The 20,398-nt window shown below is 41.2% G+C and overlaps 1 pseudogene across 1 annotated transcript in view; it reads left to right on the top strand.

The window, feature by feature from the left end:
- Nucleotides 1-20,398, top strand: part of LOC309852188 (cAMP-dependent protein kinase type II-beta regulatory subunit-like) — a 245,907-nt pseudogene that overhangs the window by 148,107 nt on the left and 77,402 nt on the right. The window lies entirely within an intron of this gene.

Raw genomic sequence — 20,398 nt, 5'->3', positions numbered from 1 at the left:
GTGCAAGATTCCTCTGCTGCCACACAGGCTAAGGGAGCCTCTGAGACCATTGCACCCCATGAGCTGGGGTTTTGAATCACTGCTGAGGACCTGGACCAGGAAAAGAGAGCTGCTCTCCAGCACATCTAAGATGCTCTTCGAGGGGACACAGAGGCCACTTGTAGCTGTGGCCCCAGTTGGCCATCCAGTGCCTTGGTCCTGCCTGCTGCAGCGGCTGCTCCTCTGCCAGCTGGCCCTCCAGCCCCCGGCCTGAATGCACAGAGGGAGAACTGCAGGGTGAAGCAGGACTCACTGGGCACCCTGGCTGCCCAGTTCCAAATCTCTCTGGTCCTGCTCCCAGCTTGACACCAGGGCTGGGCTGTGCAGTGAGAAGCCCAACTCCTAGCTGGCCTGCTCCTGCCATTGCTGCAGAGGTTTTGTCCCCTGAGTAGTGAAGCTAATGGGGGTTGCCCTCTGAATTGGGGGGGAGGGTGGAGGCTCCTTGCAAGCCAGGGCCTCGGGCACAGTGGGCCCAGTGGGCACCGCCATAGAAGATGCCAGTTTTGCCTTCTCTGGGGCTCCTAATACCCCCAGAATGGAGTCCCCCAGCCCCATGTATGTAGATTCTCCTGCCCCCTCCTCCCAGAGCTGCCCTCCCAGCATGGGTCCTAGTGACCCTCCTTCCACAAGCCTCTCCATCCCCTCTGCTGTCAGTTCCAGCCCCTCTAGCAGCACCTCTGCAGGCTTGGCTCCCCAGCCAGCCTCTGACACCCAGGTCACTCCCATGGACTGCTCCCCACCTTTCTGGCCTCTACTCTTAAGGTCTCACCCTGGCTGCAGTGGGAACACTTTTCCATCTACCCAGGCCCTCTTGATGCCCTCCAGGGACAGCATGGCTTCAGTCAGAGTCCCCCAAGGCCTGCCTGCGCTGCCTGGGCATAGTGGAAACCTGGGATCCACTGCTCAGGCCCCATTCGGGGCTCTTGATGGGCAGTGGCCCAGAGCCAGCACCTTCACAGCTCTCCCCAGCATGGATAGCCAGCAGCTCAGGCTCCAGACCCAGTCCAGGCCCTGAGCACAGTCTAGTCCATCGATTCTTGGTCAGTGGCACCAGGTAACTTATGTGGTTCCCTTACCCGCATCTGTCTGCCAGGGCACCTGTGCCATTGCAGAGCCAGGCTTGGCTGCCTTCCCTGCTGTACTCACCCATGGTGCAGCCACTGCCCCTTGCTCGACAGCTGTCCCACAGATGCCCGGCACCATGCCCCATGCTGGGCCCAACAGGTGGCAGCAAAATGCTGGCTAGCATCAGAATGGGGCTTCTGCCAGGCATTTGGGGGTTTGGGGAGAGGAGATGATGTTGCAGATCTGTACTCCAGCTTTGGGGTTGTCAGCATCACAACAGGAACCAGCGGGGCCCCAAATGGTTCACGGGACTCTGGGGCAAGTTTGGGCCAGAACACAGGGGGCCTCCCATGCCAGAGCACCTTGTCAGGGACCGCCAGAACCAGCATGACAAACCACACTGTGTTGGGAGCCCTGAGTGCCCCTCTCTTCAGTCACATCCCCAGGCACCTGCCCAAGCAGAGGTCCAGCTCAAATGGCCACAGCACTGCCAGCAAGGCTGCCTATGGGGGCGGGGGTGTCCCGGTCTCTCCTCCTAGTGACCCCACCTCACTGGTCAGCACAGTCCAGAGCAGCCTTTCCAAAAAGACCCCCTCATCCCCTGCCCAGGGCTTGATTGGATGCAAAAGAGACACGCCATGCAACAAGCCATCTTCCTCCACATCACAGCCCACTCCCTTGGGGCCCAAGAGGCAGATGCTTGCCTGATCCAATAGCTTCCTAGAGAAGTTGCCAGTGTTGCCCTTCCTTCCAGGTGACACCAGTGCAAGACTAGTATGGCAAGGGAGACACAAATCTAGCCCCGCCCTTTGCGGTCCTGGAGCAAAACCGGGCTCCCAACCAGCCAGCCAGCCAGCCAATATTCTGGAACCTTCCCTATCCCTGACCCACGAGTTTGCACCCAGGTGGTGGCTTGAGGCCATTGTCTGTGATCGCAGGGGCCACGGCCTTGGGACAGTACACGAGACTTGTGTCCCTTTGGCCTCCAGTCCCACAGCACCCAGGACTCCTGCTGCTGCCCAGAAGGTTTCCCTTCCCCTCTCCCCATGTCCTTCCCAGAACCTTCGGGAAGGACATTTCATTAATTAAAGCCTTGTTCTAGTTTCTTTGCAAAGCTCTCCTGAGTCTTTTCTGTGGGTCAAGTGTGCAAAAGTTGGGACTCAAATGGGTGCTGGCATGGAAAGCCAGATGCCATTGTTTCCAGCTTCCCATGACTGAGCAGAGTGGGGAGGGCTAGAAGGATGGAAGAGTGAGAGTAGATTTTCAGTTTCAGGGATGGGCCTGAGAGAACACTGGCCTGGGGAGGGCAAAGCCTGGAGACTCACCCTTGCCTATTGGAAGTGCTGCTTCTCTCCCACTGGGGACCCATGGAATCTTTTTGCTTCACAGCCCTAGGGCAATCTACAGACACTCCTGGCCCAGAGTAGGGGTTTGGCATCAAAGATTGTGGCTCAGGACAAAGGAGGACAGCTTTGCCTTGAGGCTGTGAGAGCTCCCTGAGCGATGAGTGACATCCCACTTCATATAACCACCAGGCCTCCCTCACTGCATCTCTTCCCTCTGCCAGGCATTTGGGTGCTGCTTCCTGATGGCACTGGGGAGAAGAATGAGGCTCAAAGAACTCACCCGTGAGAGGGAGTGAGCAAGGATGACAGCTGAAAGGACTGTCACCCCGAAAAATGCCTCAGTCTTGTATTTATTAGATACAAGGTAACAATCAACAAAGGAGGAGGTTATAAATTAGTCATGGGTCTTGTAGATCAACCAGAAGGAATGGGAGTCCCACATCGACCATAGTCTTGCAGGTAAACAGAGTAGGGTGTGCCTGTCCCAGCAGCATGGAATTTAGAGTTGAGCAAGTGCACATAAAGGGATTATTCTAACAGCAGGCTTTAATGAGGCAGGAGAGACAACGGAAAAGGGAAGCAGGTGATGTTCCACCCTGAGCGACCAAGGCATCCCCAGCTGCTGGGCTTCAAGGATGTGTATCCTCTACCAGAGGCCTGCTGCTACTACAGGTTTTCTCAAGGTCATCTTGAAACGTGTTTGCGTGACCAGTACAATTTCTCATCAGTGATATTTTAAGCAGCCTATCATTCTGAGGGACGGTTCCATTTCCCCCTTTTTGTTAATGCAGAAGCTGCAAAATCCATTTTGCAAGTTCTTGAACCATTAGTCATCGGAAAGATTTTCGTGAGCATCTGAGGACTGAGCGTAAAAAGATTGTAGTAATAAAAAGTGTCATCATTCCACCTATAATGCCAAGACCAGTTTCTTGGATCCAAGCAAAGGGGTTTACATCAGACACAATATCATTAATCCTTTGTGCGAAACTCACTCTTGGAACTGATTGTAAAAATAGCAAGAAATGCCCTGAATAGTATCTTGAAGCTGTTTAATATTCACAGTTAAATTACCGCCATAATGACTAGTAATATGGTGAAATCTTGTTCCATGGTATTTCTGATTCATTATAGGTGTAGGGAGTAACAGAGAAGGAAGAAACATTCTAATCACACAGAAGTTGAAGCCTTATATTTGGGAGATCTTCTCTCCTATATATATTACGGCTTCTTCTAAATCAGAGACTCTTTCATGAAATCTTTGATCTAGGACTGTTTGTTGATTCCAAGCCTTGCTAGAATTCTCATGCCATTTTTGCACAAATTGTGTGGTTTTTACGGTCTGAAGCAAGGACATTCCAACAGTGGTAGCCGTAACAGTAATGGCTATAATTCCTACAATTGCTGCTCTAAGCAGCCCCTGGAAATATTTTTTTGTTTTATGGACTCAGTCCTTTGAAACTGTTAAAAAGGTAAGGCCACCCACTGCATCTCCCCACACCCACCACCCACAGTTGTCCCATGCCTCTGGGAACAGGGAGCAGCGAGGAGGCTGAGCTCAGCTGTCCTTTTCTCTCAGTGGTGTCTGCATGTCATGTTGTTGTGGGTTTGTGTACAAATGTTCTTCCCACAAAGGTACAGGTCACATGTGCACCTCTCTCCCAGGTCTTTCACATCTAGCTGTATGTTTATGTATCATTAGTAGATGTACAGAGCAGCTCTGGAGTTGGAGTTTGGGAGGCCTTGGCAGTTAGGCCATCATCGCCAGCCAGCGACAGCAAGCTGTCACAACGGACTTTCTCAATTCTCATCAGGGATCCTTCCTCTCTGGCACAGAGGGGCCCATATTGCCCAACCTGGGAGTGCATGGGCCTGCATGCCCAGAGCTTGGGGTGTTCTGGGGGACAACCTGATTCCCTCAAACCTTGGCCCTTGGTCTTTTTGACAGTTGTCCCATTTCCTGGCACAGGGCGAGTGCAGTCAGTCTGTTGGTGAATGGTAGTCTCTAAGGAAGGATGTCTCAGTGCTGCTCTCGAGAATGGGGCCCGGCACCTTGTGACCCATAATCCAAATTCTGCCCCAGCCTGTGCTGCTAGCATCTTCATGTGAGGAAGAGTTCTGATATTTTTAAGGGGCTGAGAACATTCATGACAAAAAATGGTATTATGACCTATGAACAGTGTATGACATTCAAAGCTCAGTGTCCACAAACAAAGCTTCATTGGAAAACAGCAGTGCTCCTGCCGTTCATTCCCTTTTCTCTGGGGCTGCTTTCTGGCTATAGTGGCAGAGTAGTACATTGAGACAATGTAGTCCATGTCCTACAGCAAAGCCTAATCATTTCCTGTTTGCCATTTTTAAAAGTTTGTAAATCCCTGCTCTAGATGAGTAGTATTTTTGAAACACTCTATGTTGAGAGTTATACATACAAAGCACTCAAACATTTGGTAAGCTTGTCACTTGAAACAAACCTGCTTTTGTAAAAGTAATAGTTACATTGCTCTTCGGTAATCTTGAATCAAATAAATGTTGAGCCACCAAATGTACAATTACTCCTACCCTGGGAGGGGAAGCCACTTGCTGCTTTCTGTCATCTACGAAACACTCACAAATCAGTGTAACCGAGATATAACCCCCACGTGACTGAAGACCAACCACAAAAACCAAAAGACAGTTAGTTCCATTCTCAAAAGGGAGCATCTGCCACCAGAATCAGTTTGATTAGGACTTTGGTCTTGGGAACATCCATTTTCCCGGGGCAGTGTTTGCCGGACCTAACTGATCATGGAACATTTTCTAGATGACAGTATAATTATCCAGTACTATTAGGAGGTAATGTCTTATAATTCACAGAGCAGACTAGAAAATGCTCACCTTGATGAAAAAACAGATGCTTAATTCCCACAGCTCAGAAAATCTTTATAACAAAAAAAAGTATAACAGAAACAGGCAGTTATTAGAACGACATCATTTTTCTGTCATTAACTATAGAAGGAATGAAGCTTTGTCACACAACTTCCAGGTGTTATGGGATCTGCCACACCTTTTCTTTTCTTTCTTTCTTTTTTCCTTTTTATTTTCCTTTTTACTTAACTGAAAGAGAGAGACACAGTTCCAGCATGTGCGTCCCCCTCTTAACCCCATATGGCTCCTCCATGAAAGCTGGGGGGAACATGAGAGATTAGAGCGGGGGGCAGTAGGCGACAGACTATAGGCAGGTGTGGCCCTGGGGAATGCACCAGTGGAGTGGATGGGTGCTCTGGAGAGTCTTTTAAAACATGGAGCTGAAGAATCATGTAGTCAGGTCTTTGTATTTCTACAAATATTCTTGCTATGATGGATTATTGAATATAGCCCATGTTACATACACATAATACAAAACTAAAGAGAGGCAAGCACTTCATTAGAAAGGCTGAATATTTTTGTGGCTTTTACTTTGGTTCCATGAACACGTTTGTATTAAATAAAAATCCTTTTTATAGATTTTATTTATTCATTTGAGAGCGAGAGAGAGTCAGAGAGGGAAAGCATGAGCAGGATGAGGGGCAGAGGGAGAAACAGGTTCCCCCCCCCCCAGCAGGGAGCCCAACACCCAGCCTGATCCCAGGATACTGGGATCCTATCCTGAGCCAAAGGCAGACACTTAATGGACTGAGCCACCAAGGTGCTCCTTAAATATAAATCATTTAAAATACATACATAAATTGAAAAAAATCAGGAACTTTACAAAAGTTACTGGTTGCCAATTATCATCATTTGGAACCTGGAGTGAGAGATGAGAGGACTTGAAGATAATTTTCTTATTTAAAAAAATTTTTATTTATTTATTTATTTGAGAGAGAGAGAGAGAGAGCGCGCACTCAAGGTGGGGGAGGGTCAGCAGAAGAAGCAGAGTCCCTGCTGAGCAGGGAGTCTGATGTGGGCTCAATCCAGGACCTCTGGGATCATGACACAAGCCAATGGCAGTCACTTCACCAACTCAGCCACGCAGGTGTCCCTACAGATAATTTTAATTTGAGTTTACACTCCTTTTGTTGTATTTATTTTACCTTAAACATGTATATGAATTGTAATGAAATTATGCAAATAAATATTAGATTCTTAAAATGGGGGTGAGTATATCTAAAAGCTGAAAAACCCAGACAAATGCATAGCATTGGAGAATTTTTAATTTATACTAAGGAATTATTGTACAAGTTTGTAAAGATTTCTACATAGACATTCTTCTGAATAGTATTCAGTTCTCTGAATAGTAAGAAGTCAAAAACAGCACTAGATCCTAATTGGGTATCCTGTTCAATCTGTGAATTAACCCCATGCAAAGTAAAAAAAATAAAATAAAATAAAATAAAATAATTAAAATAAAAAACAGTAACACTTTTAGTGACACAATTAATGACATCAAAAATTAGAGAAGAGAAATACAATCAACTAGAATCAGATGTTTTCAAACCAAACCTCATATATTGTTGAAGATTCCATTTGGGGGCCTTCGTGTAATCTCAAAACTCAGTGAGCTGGGGTCTCAGGCCCGCTCTTTTTCAGTCTCTAAGTTTGACTTTGTGTCTGTTAATTCGTGTACCAAGCTCTAAGTGAGAAGGGTGTTCAGAAACAACTGCGTACCATATATACCAGGGAATATTTGAGCTCAGTGAAATAGCCCATTTATCTGTGCTACTGTAGGGGTTTCTGGAATTCTCATGTGAGTTGGGGAAAGTTACCTTCCATCCTCAGTGCCACCTGAAGCAGAGTGTAAGGGAGATCTAGGGAGGAAATGATGCCCCAGAGCGTGCCTGTGCTCTGCCCAGTGCAGTTTATAGTCCATCAGAGGGACCAACAGAACACCAAAGGCTCCTGAGTGAAATGAGACCAGAACTCCAGTCCTTCAGTACAATGTCTCTGCGCCCAGCTGGGACACCCACCTACCTCACCACTGTCCAAGGGACTAATTCGAGAAATAAGTGAGTTTACATCAACATCATTCCATGATTTTCAAGAAAAACTCAGGACCTGCTCATTCGACTTCATGCTGAAAATCTGTTTGCATACTCATCTCTACAGAGAACAGTAGGCCACCTGATCCCACCCAGCACCAGGACTCACCTGCATCCCAAACCTTCCTCTTCTTGAGTTCTCCACAAGCAAATATCGAGTACTCCTGCAGCAGAAACATGCAAAGTACTGTCATATTGTTCTTGCGGAGCACTGAAGCTACACAGTCAAGAAGATTTCCTGTCCCCATTGCAGGAACTTCAAGGTCCCTCCAGGGAATGCTGACCCATCCTCAAGAGTCATTGGTACCAAATGCTGAAAGGACCCAGGGATGATGGGAAGAGGGAAGCCTATTCAGCTTGGGAGACAGGGTCTGGTGGGATATTTAAAAATTGATAGTAACAAAAATACGTACCAGGGAATATTTGAACTCAGTGAAATACAGATCCCTACTTCAAAGCCCATTTATCTGTGCCTTCCCTTTCAGACCAAAGAATCTGTGTCACTGTGGTGTCCTGGCCAGAAAAAGTAAAAAAGGTGGGGTTTGGAGAGCTTCTGGCTTGGCAAGAACATGGAGGTCTGGGGAGAGTGTGTGCCTGGAGAGGGCATGGAAGCGCTGCACCTGTTCCACACACCTTCCTTGTGCATTTCTTCCATCTGGCTATTCCTGAGTTAGAGCCTTTTATAATGACTCTGTAATCTAGTCTGGAAAATGTTCCTGGGTTTTGTGAGCCACTCTAGCAAACTAATCAAACCCAAAGATCAGGTGGTGGGAATCTCTAATCTTTAGCTGGTTGGTGGGAGGCACATGTAACAACCCAGATTTGTGATTCTTGTCTGAAGTGTGTAACGTGTGTGTGGGGAGGCAGAGGTTGTGGGGACAGTCTTGTGGGACTGAGCCCCTGCTATATCCAGGTATCTATGTCCACATAGATAGGGTCAGACTTGAATTTAGTTATAGGGCACCTAGCTGGTGTCAGAGAATTGTTGGTGTGGGAAAACACCCTCCCACATCTGTGGTGGAATTGGGCACATAACCTTTATGATTCCAATTATGAGAATGTACAAAAACAAAGCAAAGACCTCACAGTCTTTACTAGTTTGGCTAAAACAAAATGTCTAAAATCAAAGCATGGTTTACAAATACATGACGTTATAAGAAATGCTGTTTTATTAAGGTTTCAATTCATAGGCATGATTGATTACAGTATTGACTATTGGACATTGATTTTCATGTCCAGTTGTCTTTTCTACCCAGAGGTCTGGCTGGTGGGGCTCAAAGGTCCATGCCTCTAATCACAAGTTGACCCCACTGCCAACCAGCCACAGTTCCTCGATGAGGTCCAAAAGCCACCTCATTAACATAATGAAAGAAACCTTTATTGCTATCCTCATTGGAAATTATAGAGGTTTTTAGTTCTGTGCCTGAAATGGAGACACAGAACAAATAGTTCTGTTATATTTCTATTTCACAGAAATAGAAAAATAAAGGAATAACCTAAAGAATGTAAAAAAACCCTAGCATCGAATAAATTTAATGATGTCTTTTTCTATGTTTTCAATAACTTTGATTTTGTAGCATGCATAAAACATATTGTATATGTAAACACAACCTTGGCTATCAGTGATATTTAAAACACAGGGATATGCAGACAACATTAGTTTAAATATTGTCTTAACTCTCCAGATATTTTAGTCCATGAAGATCCATTTTTTTAAAAAGATTTTTTTTTATTTGACAGAGGGAGATCACAAGTAGGCAGAGAAGCAGACAGAGAGAGAGGAGGAATCAGGCTCAATCCCAGGACCCTGGGATCATGACCTTAGCTGAAGGTAGAGGTTTTAGCCCCTGACCCACCCAGGTGTCCCAATGAACATCCATTTTGAATTATATACCTTTCTTTGGAAATTTAACAACTGAACTAAGAAAAAAAACTATGAGTTCTTTCAAAAAAAGTGAATATTTTGTTAGAAAAAAAGGCTAGAAAAATTGTATAGTATTGTACACTAAAATCTTATCTCATGAAATCTACCAACTTAGAAATTTCTTAAAACTTTAAAAGATATCTTTGATACCCTTATTTTTAGCTTCTTTTTATGAAAAATTAATTAACGGGGGTCCTGGGCGGCTCAGTGGGTTAAAGCCTCTGCCTTTGGCTCAGGTCGTGATCCCGGGGTCCTGGGATTGAGCCCCACATTGGGCTCTCTGCTCGCCAGGGAGCCTGTTTCCTCCTCTCTCTCTCTGCCTGCCTCTCTGCCTACTTGTGATCTCTATCTGTCAAATAAATAAATAAAAATCTTTAAAAAATTAATTAAAAGTTACAGGGAGGGTTTTTTCACATGTACTTTTAAAATTACAGAGACCCCAGAAAACAATTATCTGAGATCTCCTATTCAAAGATGTTTAGATTTCAACTTTCCTGGGAACAAAGGAAAGAAGAAAGCAAGATCCTTATGTTTCTGAAAACCATCTTTGAATCTCCTTATTCTCTTAATAAAAACATAAATACACTGAGTCCATTTCAAATGGGAAAACATAGAAAGATGGCAGAACTTTCCTCAAATATTCAGAAATAACCAGAAATGTCAAGACTACTCAGCAACAAAAACTCAAATGAGCCAGTTTTAAAGATCTAATTGGTTTCATCAAATGATTCATGAATCAACCAACATCCTATCTAACATTAGAAAGGCATTCCAAAGTTTACAGAGAGGGAAAGGTTTTTAAAGACAAGTCACCTAGGTCATATATATATATTTTAATTGCTCCGGGTGAAGTCACCTTCCTTTTGAAGATAAAAGGGTATATTAGGTGTATTACTTCATCTTCTTTTGGAGGATGGAAAGGAACCATGTGGCAGATTACATCATTGGTGCTGACGAGAAAATTCCACACTGACCAGGTAAGACTACATTTCCGAGGGAGTTTGAAATAGTAGTTAGGTTAAAATATTAAGTCTTGGTTGGCCAAGCACAGATGACTCAATTTTGGGCCTGCTATTTTTTTATTTTGTTAAACAAAACCTTTATGTGTGCATCCCCAAAGCATGTAAAAAATATATATATACAATTGTGAATTTTCTCCAGGGCAAATTGTTTCTTTTTACAGATAAAAGGCCTTTGAAAATAAAGAATTGAAAACCAAACTTGAAATAGCTACAGTGACCTCTACTACTTTTTTTTTTTTTTTAAAGATTTTATTTATTTATTTGTGAGAGAGAGAGAGAGTGAGAGCGAGCACAGGCAGACAGAGTGGAAGGCAGAGTCAGAGGGAGAAGCAGGCTCCCTGCGGAGCAAGGAGCCCGATGTGGGACTCGATCCCAGAATGCTGGGATCATGACCTGAGCCGAAGGCAGCTGCTTAACCAACTGAGCCACCCAGGCGTCCCTCTACTACTTTTTTAGACAAATAATTAAGCCTCATTTTTGTTACCTTAACTGTATCTGTGCTAGTAAGTAAACACAAAAATCCCCTTGGCTGAACAAAATAGATGTTAATCTCTTGCATCCCTGGTCAGGGATGCTGCCTTCTTCTTCTTTTTTTTTTTAATATATTTTTTAAAATTTTATTTTCTATACAAATATAATGTATTTTTATCCCCATGGGTACAGGTCTGTGAATTGCCAGGTTTACACACTTCACAGCACTCACCATAGCACGTACCCTCCCCAATGTCCATAACCCCACCACCCTCTCCCAAAACCCCTCCCCCTAGCAACCCTCAGTTTGTTTTGTGAGATTAAGAGTTACTTATGGTTTGTCCCCCTCCCAATCCCATCTTGTTTCATTCATTCTTCTCTTACCCCCTTAACCCCCCATGTTGCATCTCCACTTCCTCATATCAGGGAGATCATATGATAGTTGTCTTTCTCTGATTGACTTATTTTGCTAAGCTTAATACCCTCTAGTTCCATCCATGTCGTCGCAAATGTCAAGATTCCATTTCTTTTGATGGCTGCATAGTATTCCATAGTGTATGTATACCACATCTTCTTGATCCATTCATCTGTTCATGGACATCTAGGTTCTTTCCATAGTTTGGCTATTGTAGACATTGCTACTATAAACATTCGGGTGCACGTGCCCCTTCGGATCACTACATTTGTATCTTTAGGGTAAATACCAGTAGTGCAATTGCTGGGTCATAGGGCAGTTCTATTTTCAACATTTTGAGGAACCTCCATGCTGTTTTCCAGAGTGGTTGTACCAGCTTGCATTCCCACCAACAGTGCAGGGGGGTTCCCCTTTCTCCAAATCCTCGCCAGCATCTGTCATTTCCTGACTTATTAATTTTAGTCATTCTGACTGGTGTGAGGTGATATCTCATTGTGGTTTTGATTTGTATTTTCCTGATGCCGAGTGATGTGGAGCACTTTTTCATGCGTATGTTGGCCATCTGGATGTCTTCTTTGCAGAAATGTCTGTTCATGTCCTCTGCCCATTTCTTGATTGGATTATTTGTTCTTTGGGTGTTGAGTTTGACAAGTTCTTTATAGATTTTGGATACTAACCCTTTATCTGATATGTCGTTTGCAAATATCTTCTCCCATTCTGTCAGTTGTCTTTTGGTTTTGTTAACTGTTTCCTTTGCTGTGCAAAAGCTTTTGGTCTTGATGAAATCCCAATAGTTCATTTTTGTCCTTGCTTCCTTTGCCTTTGGCAATGTTCCTAGGAAGATGTTGCTGCGGCTGAGGTCAAAGAGGTTGCTGCCTGTGTTCTCCTCAAGGATTTTGATGGATTCCTTCCTTCACATTGAGGTCTTTTATCCATTTTGAGTCGATTTTCATGTGTGGTGTACAAAAATGGTCCAATTTCATTTTTCTTCATGTGGCTGTCCAATTTTCCCAACACCATTTATTGAAAAGGTTGTCTTTTTTCCATTGGACATTCTTTCCTGCTTTGTTGAAGATGAGTTGACCATAGAGTTGAGAGTCTATTTCTGGGCTCTATATTCTGTTCCATTGATCTATGTGTCTGTTTTTCTGCCAGTACCACGCTGTCTTGATGATAACAGCTTTGTAATAGATCTTGAAGTCCGGAATTGTGATACCACCAACTTTGGCTTTCTTTTTCAATATTCCTTTGGCTATTCGAGGTCTTTTCTGGTTCCATATAAATTTTAGGGTTATTTGTTCCATTTCTTTGAAAAAAATGGATGATATTTTGATAGGAATTGCATTAATTATGTAGATTGCTTTAGGTAGCATAGACATTTTCACAATATTTGTTCTTCCAATCCAGGAACATGGAACATTTTTCCAATTCTTTGTGTCTTCCTCAATTTCTTTCATGAGGACTTTATAGTTTTCTGAGTATAGATTCTTAACCTCTCTGGTTAAGTTTATTATATCTTATAATTTTGGGTGCAATTGTAAATGGGATTGACTCCTTAATTTCTCTTTCTTCTGTCTTGTTGTTGGTGAAGAGAAATGCAACTGATTTCTGTGCATTGATTTTATATCCTGACATTTTACTGAATTCCTGTATAAGTTCTAGCAGTTTTGGAGTGGAGTCTTTTGGGTTTTCCACATATAGTATCATATCTGTGAAGAGTGATAGTTTGACTTCTTCTTTGATGATTTGGATGCTTTTAATTTCCTTTTGTTGTCTGATTGCTGAGGCTAGGACTTCTAGTACTATGTTGAATAGCGGTGGTGATAATGGGCATCCCTGCCGTGTTCCTGACTGGGATGCTGCCTTCTAACCACAAGAGACTTTCCCCATCCTCTCTCCTCCCCATCTAGATCTCTCTTCTCCTCCTCCTTCTCCTCCTTCTTCCTCTGTCCCATCTATTCCTGCTCCACTTGCTCCTCTTCCTCCGTCTCCTTCTTACTCTTCCTCTTATTCTTCTTCTCTTCAGATTTATTTATTTGATTGTTTAATTATTTATTTATTTTAGAGAGGGTGGGGAGGGCCAGAGGGAGAGAGACTCTCAAGCAGATCACCTGTTGATTGGAGCCCAACTTGGGGCTCCATCCCTGGATCCTGAGATCATGACCTGAGCCCAAACCAAGTGGAATGCTTAACCAACTGAGCCACCCAGGTGCCCCTCTGGGTCACTATTTTGGAGGAGAGAGAAAGAGGGAATCTCAGAGAGCTGGCTTCAGTAAGATACCAACAATGACAATAATAATGCAAATACCAGCAAGAGGACACTGAACTGCCATCTTGCCGTTTTAAGCACTTTATGTATATTAATTCACCCCTCCCTTATGTCTACCTGGGAAGTAGGTACTATTATTACCAGAATTTTTCAGTTATAGAGACTAGAGCACTTAAATTGGGTAGTTCACTAAGGTGACATAGGAAATGATGCAGCCAAGATTTGAATCCTGGTGGCCTGGATCCACAGTCCATTCTCCTATTCACTATGCAAATGGCCCCACTTGGGGTAACAGTTGGCGTTGGTCAGGCATCATTCTCAGGGGCCTCTGGGTCTCTGGGGCAGAGAGGTGGGAGGAGGGAGGCCCAGATTATGTCTAATATATTCCCACCCTTTATTGTCCTTTTATTTCTGCCTGTGTACCTATTAATCTACCCTACCCCATTTGACATGTTATTGAAATATCTCCACATTCCTCTACTGAGGCTTTTTCATAAGCTCTTTTAGGATTTTAATTTACTGAGAGATGATAGCTGCTATTGTAGTGGGGACATTGGAGTCTGCATTTACAAGTGAGACAGAGGGAGGGAGGCTTCCTCTACCGGGCTGTGTCCCACAGGCTTCGTGATCCAGGCTACATGGCTTCAGTCAAAGAAATTGTCAGGTTTCCTTCTTCCTCTGGGTCCTGGACGTATCACATAGCACAGCATCACCTGGGACTTGAGTATAAGTAAAAGTACTTGACTGGGACATTTAGATATGAGGAATGTGGCAAATCTCTGGCTTACAATGATATTTCTATATCTATCCATCATTTTCATATATTCTCTACTCAATTTTAGTTAATGTCTAAATCTGTACTCTTATTCCATCAATCTTTTTTTGTGTGTGTGATTTATTTAGATTGAGTTCCTTTGTTTCTTGGTCAAATAAATCATTTGAATTTTTTGTTTAATCGTCAGTTAAAAGGGATTTTAATTCTCCCCAGTGCAGGTTTCCTGTCTTTGTAAAAAAAAAATTTAAAATACCCATCTGCCATATTAATTGCTGATTTTATCTGAAATGCAACCCAGATTTGAATTTCTCATTGAAATGAGAATTGGATGAACAAGAATTTTTTTCATTATTTCATTTAATTTTTCATTTAATTCATTCAACTAATAACTTTCCCTGTTTTGGTCCTGTCTACCACCCTTGGAGGCAAGAAGAGATATATACTTTCTAAGGAGATAATTAGCCATTCAAAAAACCTCCAATTTGCTAATAGGCCAACTAGAAATTTATGAAAAATTGTAAAATTTTAATTGATTTGAACAATTCCTTATTTGTAAACTATCTTTATGGTTTGTTTCTCAATTTGTATATGCATTTTATATTCTTGTTTTTATAAGAACATGAGTATATAGTATACATGTATGTGCACATTTTATGTGAACAGAGAAATGTCATAAATTTATGATTCTCAAATGTTTATGAGTACATTGTTTTTTGTTTATTTTTAGAACACTATGGGTGGGATTATGGACATTGGGGAGGGTATGTGCTTTGGTGAGTGCTGTGAAGTGTGTAAACCTGGTTATTCACAGACCTGTACCCCTGGGGATAAAAATATATGTTTATAAAAAATAAAAAATTATTAAAAAAAAAAGAAATACTAGGAATACAGATTCTGTTAGGATATTTCTAACAGAGAGTGTGGGTCTCTGATCAATAGATCAGACAGATCCCTATAAAATAATTTGGGGGAAATTATAAGGTACAAATGGCAGAAATAAGCAGAATTTGGAGTCCTTGAGATTACAAATAATAATGTCAGTTCTTAATATATTTCTTATAAGTTGTGAAAACTAGATCACTGTGTCTCTATCATGGCTATGAATCTCAGTTCTGTTGAAAGCTTATTTTTGCTCTTTGTGTTCTTTTAAATGTTGTTTTTATTTTATTTTATTTTATGTCTGTTTAGTGTTTTGGTTTATTTTTCCTTTTTATTGAATGTTTTCTTTACCTTATAATTTCTAAATCAGAATCTCAAGTTATGATACTAAGTAACTGAAAATTTTAAGTCTCTAGTATTCTATAGAAATACATATGACAACAGAAATCTGTTTTAAATCATATTATTAAGTGAAAATAATTCTTAGTATTGTGTTCTTAGGCACAACACAATTTAAATATCTATATCTAGATATATCTATATCTATATACATATATATAACTCAAAGTTTTGAGTAAAAGTCATAACAAAGGAAATCCACCAGAGTAGTTTCCCATGATGATGGGTTGATAATGGACCTTGTAATCAGAGATAGAGAGGGAGAAATAACATAAAACAGAACAATAGAGAAATTGTGCATGAGTTAGTATTTGTGGTAAAGACTGAGTCATTATTCACCCACGCCACTGCATTTGTGTCTTTTAGACTTTATATGAGTTGATTGCAACTATGTAAGTGAGTTCTGAATGATGAAATGAAACACAGCACTTTCAGCCTCATCATTACCCCTTGTGCATAATCACCCCTTTGTTCCCTTTTTCTTCTGCTTGTGAATTCAACATCACAGATGAAAAGATCTTGGATACCTGACTTACCATGGAGAGTCTGCCTGACTCATTACACTGGACTATGACTAGGTGAGAGATAATCAATTAGGCTGCTAAGCTAGCAAGATGTGGTGTCATTAGAGTACCTAGCAATAATCACTCTTAACAGGATGATGATGAGGTACCATGAAGCATATGATTCAATAAAAGTCGTTTCTGTGGGAGAAATGTAGAAGAATAGGAGAAAAGAAAAACAGAAGAGGAAAGGTTCCACATAACAATATTTTACAAAGCCTCCATGCAAATCAGTGTCCATACATATTATTATATAAGCAAAAGCAGAGACGATAATTCTTATTTAAAATATTCACAAGTTCAAGTTTTGTCCATATTAGAGTAACTGGAACCAAATATTCCTTTCTGCTACTAAAAACCAGATAACCCAAATAAAAGAGTTGTTTTCAGAAATTGGAAAACACAGTATGGGAGTGAGACACATAAGGCAAGAAAAAAAAAAGAGGTCAAAGTCATGGTTACTTCATTTGCTATCTAAAAACACTTCCTGGATCCTGGCACTGGGAGGAGAAATCCAATGATAACTGTGTTGTCTTGTTGCATTGAGAAAACAGAAATTACTTTTGGGGAAGCCTGAGCCAGCTGGTCATGCAAGGCAGAATACGATAAAGGATGGAGGTAGGCAGAGGGATCCTTTTATATTGTGGGTGCATATTAATCTGTGCACACAGTGGAGTAACCTTCATCAGGCTAAGGAGGTGAAAATTCTCAGGATCTCTGTGCTGGCTAATTCAGAGATCACACAGGCCTGGGAGTCATTTGGATAACTGGGATGTTCAGGAGATACACATAAAATGTTTTGTTGTTGTTGTTTGTTTGTTTAGCAGAAATGAACTAACATAGAGTAAAAGCTATTTTAGACCTTCTGTACAAAGCTTAAAAAGAAGTGTCCAACAGACCAAAGTAATCAGTTAAAATGTACATTGTCCCCAAATGTATCTATGAATGAAAACAGTCTTAGTCAAATTCCAAACAGACACCTTATAGAAACTGAAAAGTACATTCAAAATACATGCAGAAATGAAGAGAACTTAGAATAACCAAAATAATTTTGAAAAATAAGAACAACTTTGGAGATTTACAACACTTAAATTCAAGATTCATTATAAAGGTCAAAAATCATGACAGTGTAGCATTAACATAAAGTTAAGAAAGAACTGAATGAGGGGTGCCAGTCTGTCTCAATTGGTGGAGTAAATGACTCTTTATCTTAGGGTTGTGAGTTCAAGCCCTGTGGTGGGTATGGAGGCTACTTAAAAATTAAATCTTAAAAGGAAAAATTAAAGATAAAAGTGAATGGACCAGAATAACAAGACCAAAAATAGAACCACATACATAAAGCCAATTGGCATTTGACGTAGTTACCAAGGCATTTCAGTGGGGATAGAGATAATCTTTTCAACAAATTATGCTGAAAATAGGGGCTAACCACATACAAATAATAAAATGAATCTCAAATTTTACTTCACATCATACACAAAAACAAACTCAAAATGAGTCATAGACCTAAGTGTAAACCCCCAATTATGAAACTTCTAGGGAAAAGAATAGGAGAAATTGATTTTCAGTCTGGAAAAGATTTCTTAAATAAAATGAAGAATACAGGGTTGGACTTCCCGTTTCTTGTCCACATATTAGAAGCTGGGAAGTTACCAGTGTATTCCAAGAAGTAAAAAGGTGAAGAAACTAAAAAGTCAACAGCTCTTCTGAGATCTTTGAAAGAAGTGAGTTTATAAGCAAGACTGCTGTCCCTAGAATTGGAAAGAGAGGTGAATACAGAGAATCATAGATTACTTTGGCAAAAATCCACCGGCAGAAAACAGGAGCAGTACTAGGGTAGAGAAAGCTGAACTTTGACAACCTCTAGAAGCTCAGTATGGACAAGTCTAAAAGACAAAAGTCCACGGGGATCTAGTCATAGCCCCCACTCCCCACACATTGATCTCTTGAAGTTTTAACAGGTTCTCATGGGAACCATGTGCATTCTGTTGTTCATGATGTTAGCCCTGGGAAGAATTTAACCACACTCTAACCTTTTGGTCCTTTAACAGAGCCTAAGTGACCTAAGAGAAGCAAAATACTCAATTCCATTCCATTGGAGCCATCCTGTCCTACCTAATAGCGTAAATTTCTGACCCTCCATAAGATTGAACAAGTACAGACCGACATTCACTGTGCTTTTGTTTATTTGCTCATTCATGCAACAAATCTTTATTGTACATCTGATGTGTGCTAGGTACTGTAGTAAATGAGGATATAGCAGCAAAGGAATACAGTTCCTGCCCTCATAAATTTGATATTCTAGTGTAGAAGAGGTGCAGCAAGTAAGTAAAAACACAAATGCACTATGTAATTTTAGGTGTTAAAATTCTCCACGAGGAAAAATCAATTAGGTTAAAAAGAGTAATTCATGAAATGAATTACCAGAAAGTTTTTGCCTTTGTAAGTGAACTGTGTTCATCATGTTTGATATGCCTATTAAGGAAATGGAAGTACATAAAGGCAAAATTCCATGTGGACAGTAAAAATATAAAGTGATTAAGAAAAAAATAAAACCCTGAACTGAGTAAGTTATTGAGTTATATTTGGTTAATTATGTGATTTTGCTGTTTAGATATATTGTGACATGGTGTTGAAGTGAAATTACTGTGTTTGCATTGGAAGCGAGTTCTATAGTGCTTTCAAAGGCCAGGTCCTCAGACCCCATGATAGACAACAGCATTGAAATATAAGAAGAGATAATGCTTAAGTCAATCACATTGGCATAGTGACAAAAATCTAAGTTCTATTCCTCAGCATATACAGAGGCAAAATTTTGATGAGTCGCATGTGTGAAATTACCAGTAAGAACTTGTCAGTGATGGGATTCATTAAAAAGTTTTGTTTTTGTTCTAGAGATTTAGGAAGTTCTGCAGATAATAAACATGAGGTCTGCTGTTTGACTGTATTGTTTAGAATTTCTTTTTTTTTTTAATTTTATTTATTTATTTGAAAGACGGAGATCACAAGTAGGCAGAGAGGCAGGCAGAGAGAGAGAGAGAGGGAAGCAGGCTTCCTGCGGAGCAGGGAGCCCGATGCGGGGCTCGATCCCAGGACCCTGAGATCATGACCGGAGCCAAAGGCAGCAGCCCAAACCACTGAGCCACCCAGGCGCCCCTGTTTAGAATTTCTTAATTAGTATATTTTCAAGGTGTAGAGAGAAAAATGAATGAAACAAAACAATTAAAAGACCAAAATGACACAATATTGGGCAACTAATTTATTATAGGTACCAGGTAAAGCACTTTTTAAAAAAAAAAAACCAAAGGCAGTGGACATTTATTCCTCAATTTTTGTGCAAGAGTGTAAAGATGCATTTGAAAGAACCTGATGCTAGAGAGTATCAGACACTGCCTTCAGGCTGATCTGGTGTGTAATCAGATTAGGAGAAGGAGGGGGGGAAAGGTAACTTGCTTAGTTCACATGAACGATGTTTCTGGCAAACACAGTTGTTTACAAGTTTCAAACTACACTTTACTAGAGTCAAGGGAAGACTTCAAAAAGCCCCACACAGTACAATTTATAATTGGATGAACATTCTGCAATGTCAGTGCAAAGGAATTATGTAGACCCTCCAATACAAGGTTGTGCTCTCAAGTTTGATCAGTGTTGCTCTTTTAACAATCATGATCAAAGAAGCTTAACTTACCAAATAGCAATGCTTTTGTTTTATGTCCTATGTACCAAGGAAATGTTACAAGGTTTTTGTGAAATGCATCTTAGTTTCATTAATAAAGCAGGTTCCTTATTAGTTTAACACTCATGTTCCTGGAATACTGCACATGTAAGTTTCATGGAAATGCTTTTAAACTTATGCCCTTATGTTGTCCAGTAAAATTACTTTCAAGATAATCCTTTTGACTATGTAAACTGGAATTGTTTCATTATTTTGCAATTCAACCAGTATAAATGAAAACATTTTGACAGGGGGAATCCACCACTAATTTCTGCTGGACAAAGTTCTTAAAATCAAAAAAGCCTATTCACACAAAATTATATGTAATGACTGTAGTTATCAGTTTATTACACAGATTAATCTTTCTTGAATGTACAAGCTCCAGAGGAGCACTTGGGTCTTTAAATAAATATACACAAGTATTTCCATCAAATGAGTTTTCAGGCTTACATCCAGATAGACCTAAGCAGTTAAAAACATAAGAAAAATAAGAGCTATAAGAGTATTAACTGAGAAACCACATAC

This window comes from Mustela nivalis, assembly GCF_964662115.1.
Source record: "Mustela nivalis genome assembly, chromosome: 17".
Lineage (NCBI taxonomy): Eukaryota > Metazoa > Chordata > Mammalia > Carnivora > Mustelidae > Mustela > Mustela nivalis.
The sequence above is the reverse complement of the archived record's forward strand: the minus strand, read 5'-3'. Positions and strand labels throughout refer to the sequence as shown.